The sequence below is a fragment of the Nanorana parkeri genome, unplaced genomic scaffold (genome assembly GCF_000935625.1).
Source record: "Nanorana parkeri isolate BGI_ZX_2015 unplaced genomic scaffold, ASM93562v1 scaffold18, whole genome shotgun sequence".
Classification (NCBI taxonomy): Eukaryota; Metazoa; Chordata; class Amphibia; order Anura; family Dicroglossidae; genus Nanorana; species Nanorana parkeri.
In genome coordinates, this window is record NW_017306286.1 from 730,518 (window position 1) to 736,325 (window position 5,808).

The window sequence follows — 5,808 nt, forward strand, 5'->3', positions numbered from 1 at the left end:
GGGAAAAAAACGCTATAAAACAATATGCTGTGTGAAGGCAGCATCATCCTTCCATAATTTCCTCAAAGTCCTCACCCCTCAATGGCTGCATCACTGTCTCAGGTCTTTTTTTTTTTAACTGAATTTTATTTTTTTAAGCACCAAACAAAAATGGTTTTATAATGTGTTCTTTATTTAAAAGGGAAAATAGGCTGTGTTTTATTAAATATTTAAAAAACAAAACAAAACCGTGCTGTTGAATGATGTGTGACTTGAACTGTATTTTGGCTTTCGCTGAAATTCCCAGAAGCCCCAAAGAACTTGTGACCTGCCAATGTAATTATATGAAATATATGTTATATGCAGAGAAGGTTTTTTTTATATAGACTTCTTTTTAAATAAAGCTGTTCCTTGAACTTGTTACTTCCTGTCTGAGTTTATTGATTTCAAAATCTGTTTAAAGCATATCTAAACCCAAAAACAAGAATTCAGTATTTGCTCCCTATTGGTTTCTTAAATATTTCATTAAATTGTTTTGTTACCGTGTTTCCCCAAAAGTAAGACCTACCCCGAAAATAAGACCTAGCACTATAGCTCACGCCCGCACGCACAATGGAAGCAACATCCGCCGGGACCGGCAACAGCACACCGCCTTCCGGGACCTCGTCCACTCCTCCCCCAGCCAGGTAAGACATCCCCCGAAAATAAGACCTAGTGTCATATTTCGTGCAAAAAAAAAATAAGGCAGTGTCTTATTTTCGGGGAAACACGGTATATCTGTGTAGCGCTCCCCCTTCCCGGTCAGCGCCATCCCTATATAGGATAACCCTACCCGTGGCTCTGAAGGGGTGATCTATAGTAAACTGAACTAACGGGTCTCCCTATCTTTCCTCTATAAGAAACCTCTATTATGCACACCTTGAGTTGCTAGGGTCGGTTGCTATGGGTTACAACAGCTCCGATTCTTCTTGTATAGGGGTATTGTTGCTCACTTTGCCCATCAGCTCTTACCACCCTTTCGTTGAGCGATTGAAGTGAAGTCCAGACTGTAGTTGTGATGCTTGAAACATTTATTGAAGAACTTTAGGGAGAGAGGTAGAGGAGGGTTAGGATCATCCAGGCAGATTCAGACTCCATGGCTTCTCAGGGAGTGTGGCTACAGCTTCCATGCACCACAGGCCAAGCACCTGTAACTGCATTACTTGAGGTAAGAGTTACTGATCCTTGTCTTTAGCTGTAGCAACCACTGGACCTGCAACCACCAGGCTCCAGGGTGATTGTTAGGGCCTAGTCCACTTAGGCTGTCCAGTGCAGCATCCCCGCAGGCAGGGCCTGGGGGAGGAAGAGAGAGCTCACATGGCCCACCCCGAGTATTTATCTCCTCCCCCAGCATGCACCAATGGTTCATTCAACAGTGATTGGCTGGGAAGGGATATCTACTCCTAGCAATCCCATTGGCTGCTCTGTTCTATCACCAGGGCACACCCTGTAATACTTCTGGCAGCAGACAGATGGCAAGCAATGATAGGTTGTTTAGGGGGAGAACCACATGAACCAAACTACAAAATAGTATCAGACCACATACAAACTGATAAACTCTAGATTTAATAGGCAGGGTGCTACATCTGTTTGATAAGTTAAAACAAAATGATGATCCTCCAGACATCATGTGAGCTGATAACTTCCTTTGCTGACTCTTCTCAATTACATTGTTTTCAGATATCTCTAAGGACTACAGAAACCTGCTCTCTGTTGTCCTGATACGGTATGGTGAGTGAGTGTTGTTGGCAAAATTACCAGGTGAAAACTAATAGAACAGCATCTCCTCTGAGGATTGGTAGTACGCAATATATTACATTTTTGATTTGGGGTTTACATGTGCATCGGTATCGGGACATCCCTAGTAAAAATGCATTCAAGTACCTTAACTATTGGCCAATATGTATCTTATTTGTGTATCACTCAGCTGTAGATCCTCAAATCATCTCTGAATTGGTGCCGACACTGTCCTTCCTTCTGGAGGGTGACTACTTTTGTTCCCCATGGTCCCTGTGTGTGTTGTAAAGTAGCCATAGCTCCAAACTCACTCGCTCCAAGCTCACTAAAATCTCAATACAAATTAGTAAACTAAACATGAGATTGTAGTCCATCACTGGAGTGAGCTTGCAGCGGTGGCTACTTTACAACACACACAGGTCCATGGGGAACAAAAACCACTTTTCTAACCTTTTTTAAAAAAAAAACATTTTTATTTATTTATTTTACGTTACTGTTGGGGGCTCTTTTAAAATAGAAAACGAGATTGAGGACACAGTGTCCTCAATCTCTTTTTCTGCAGCCCCTGTTATGAAGGAACAGGAATCTCTATACTGAGTGCTCCTGTCCATTCATAAACTGTGGACATAGTATGAGTTACTATGTCCACAATCATGAATGAACAGGAAGTAATGTATAGCACTTCATGTTTATTCATAATTGGGGATAAAGTAAACATGCTGTGTCCTCAGTCATTTACAAACACTCACCGATCCGCTGATCCTTGAGTGCTTGTAACCCGTTCTCCATCCTGACTCGCTGTCACAGGAGGTAGAGCGGGGGCGGTGCGGGGGAGAGAGCTCAGTGTCTTCTGACAGATAACTTCTGTTTCCTCCCTGCACCACTCTCCAGCCTTATCTGCCTGTCACAGGAGATCGAGCAGGGAGGTGCGGGAGGAGAGCTCAGCCTTCTGTGACATACTGACAGCGCTCTCCTCGCTGCCCCACTCAGCCTCCTGAAGGTTTCTCTCCTCCCTGCTGGACGTTGCTCTGTGTCAGAGGGGATGCTTTTTTCCCAAAGTACCATTTTCGGCCAAATTTCTGTGCATCCCTAGTGGCTACTTTACAACACCCACAGGACCCTCCAGAAGGAAGGGCAGTGTCAGCATGAATTCAGAGATGATTTGAGGCTCTACAGCCGAGTGATACACAAAGAAGATACATTTTTGTTAATAGTTAAGGTACTTGAATTCATTTTTAAGATTTAACTCCTGAGTTTAGTGTCACTTTACAATAGGCTGGTATAACCAGTACTGTCATTTTGTTGCCAATCTCTGTTCTACTATATACACCTAGTTACAGTAGCATCCATGATCACTGGAATCATGGCCTTCTATAAAACACAATACAAATGATACAAACCCAAGTTTGAGTCTCCTTTTAAATTATTAGGGAGTGGGTGAAAGGGCTTTGCAGTCTGGATACAGTTTGTTGGCTAGAATTAAAGCATAGAGGTAAAATTCATGTCACACGGTGTTCACATTTTGTTGTCTAGAAAACTCTCTTCTGTGTCTCTCTGGTTTTCTTTGATTAGAATGCTCATGTGACCCATAGCAGCTCTCTGTTCTGGTGAACAATCACAGCAGATTCTGCATTGTTACACTGACAACTCTGCTTTCACAGAGCACTATAGTTAGCTGATGCTTATACCTGACAGGTCAATTTATACATACTGCTTTCATACCCCTCACCACACATCCTTATCTGGCTTATTTCAGTAAAGTCCACTGCCATAAGAGAAATATGTAGGTTGCCACTGCTGACTTCTCCTTCTGACTGATTGCTGAATACTCTCTGAGTTACAGGCACATGATCAAGTTAGAGATAAGAATTCTGACTTCCACTGGCTGCATGCTTGTTCCAGATCTGTGACTAAGAAGTATTAAAGCCAGACACAGCCAGGCAACTAAATTTTTCAGAAGGCTGGCAATGGCAGAACCATATAAACAGTACTTAACATTTTGAGTTTAGATCTGACTTGACTGTTATCCTTATCCTGGTTTGCAGTGAGAGGTACCATCCTAAATATACTAAAGTAGGTAATAAAGCTGGCTAAATGGCAGGGAACCTATAAGATACTTAGACGGGTTGGGGAGGTAAACAACGAAGTGTACAAGCCAGGTAGAAGACGGAGCAGATCAACCATGTAAATTTTATTAAATCTTGGAAAGATAGAGAAGCCCTCTTAGCCATGGGAGATAGGCCCCTAAAAAAATAAAAAAAATAGGAGGGCATATGGGAGGTTCATATAGCTGAGGCCCTGTCCTTAGCTCAACAGTAAGAGGTGAGAGAGTTTCTTCAGCAAAATAAGGACATCTTCCCAAAGTTGTCAGGCTGCACTGTGTGGAATGCAAGATGGATTCATTGAAGTATCAGGAAATCCTGGGAGAAAATGTCATGCCGTCTATGAGTAAGCTGAAGCTTGGGTGTTGTTGGACCTTCCAACAGGACGATAATCCCAAGCATAACTCAAATTCCACCAAGGCTTGGTTTGCAAAAGAGGTCCTGGAAGAGTCTACAGTGACCATCACAGTCACCTGACTTGAACCCCATAGAAAATCTCAGGTTGGAGTTAAAAAGGCAGTTGCAGTACGCAAACCCAAGAATATTGGTGAAAAAGAGGCCATTGCTCATGAACATTGGGCGTTAGATTCCTCAGAAACGCTGCCAGAAACTGGTGTCTTGCTATGCATATCGTTTGCAGCAGGTTATAACATCAAAAAGGTGCTCTAAGTACTAAAGACTTTTGCTATGAAGGGGTTAAATGATTTTGAGTATAGGTTGTCCTGAACTCGAGAAGTAGGTTTAGCAGCAAACTAAACCGAAGGTGTCCTGGGGCCGAAGCTAGCCGAAGGATCAGCCGAAGCTATGGCTAGAAGAGCGGTTCACTTTCCCGAACTTCAATACAGGTACACTTCACATATCACCCAATCAAAACACACCACGCTCTGGTTTACGTCCTAATTTCTCTAAGTGGTTACTAGAGAACAAAACCTTTTGTCCCCGCTACGGGCGCCATGTTGTAGTCTTTACTATGGCCCTCAATAGGACCCCTTCACCTATGCGTGGCCGCCTTCATAGATTGGTTTGAGGACACATCGACTGATCGTGTTTTACCACATTGTTTTCTCCTAGTGTTTGAGCTCTTGAAGTGCTGCGTGGCGATGCAAGGTGATAGGCTAGAGGGAACTGTTACGTAACGGGAGTAGCCAATAGCAGCTGAGACGTTCACGCAGTTGGAGCCGAAAGGAGAAGTTTGCTGTGCGTCATCCTAATGGGGAAGCCTGATCGGTCCTAGGTGATGAGGGTGTTTGGGGGCTCTCATGTATGTACTGACACTGGTGATGGGGGTGTTAGGAGGGGCTCTTATGTATGTACTATCACTGACAGGTGTTGGACGGCTGTATCTACTGATACTAACAAGTGTTGGGGTGCTCTCATGTATGAACTCTCAGTGACAGGTATTGGGGGCCTCTCATGTATGTACTTTCAGTGACAGATGTTAGGGGAACTTTCATGTATGTACTGACACTGGTGCTAGGGGTGTCAGGAGGGGCTCTCATGTATGTGCTGACAGTAGTGCTGGGGGTTTCATGAGGGGCTCTCATGTATGACCTCTCACTGACAGGTGTTGGGGAGCTCTCATGTATGACCTCTCACAGGCTGGTGTTGGTGGCTCTCATGTATGTACTCTCACTGACAAATGTCGGGCTGCTGTCATGTATGAACTCTCACTGACAAGTGTCGGGCTGCTGTCATGTATGAACTCTCACTGACAAGTGTCGGGGTGCTGTTGTGTATGAACTTTCACTGACAGGTGTTGGAGGGCTCCCGTGTATGAGCTCTCAATAGTTGGTGTTGGGGGTTCTCTTGTATGTACTGACACTGGTGATAAGGGGGGTTGGGGGTCTCTCATAATGCAATGATGGGCTGGTGGGGCTGTCCTGGGAAGCTCTTATGTATGTATTACCAATGACAGGTGTAAGGGGGGGGGGGCTGGTGATGGGGGGGGACA

General features: G+C 44.2%; 1 protein-coding gene across 2 annotated transcripts in view; it reads left to right on the forward strand.

The window, feature by feature from the left end:
* Positions 1 to 5,047: 5,047 nt before the first annotated feature.
* Positions 5,048 to 5,808, forward strand: part of FICD (FIC domain containing) — a 7,008-nt gene continuing 6,247 nt past the window's right edge. The window contains exon 1 of one of the 2 annotated variants that reach the window (XM_018560964.1): positions 5,048 to 5,100. The gene's annotated coding sequence lies outside the window, so the exon portion shown is untranslated. The other variant, XM_018560957.1, reaches the window with a different exon arrangement.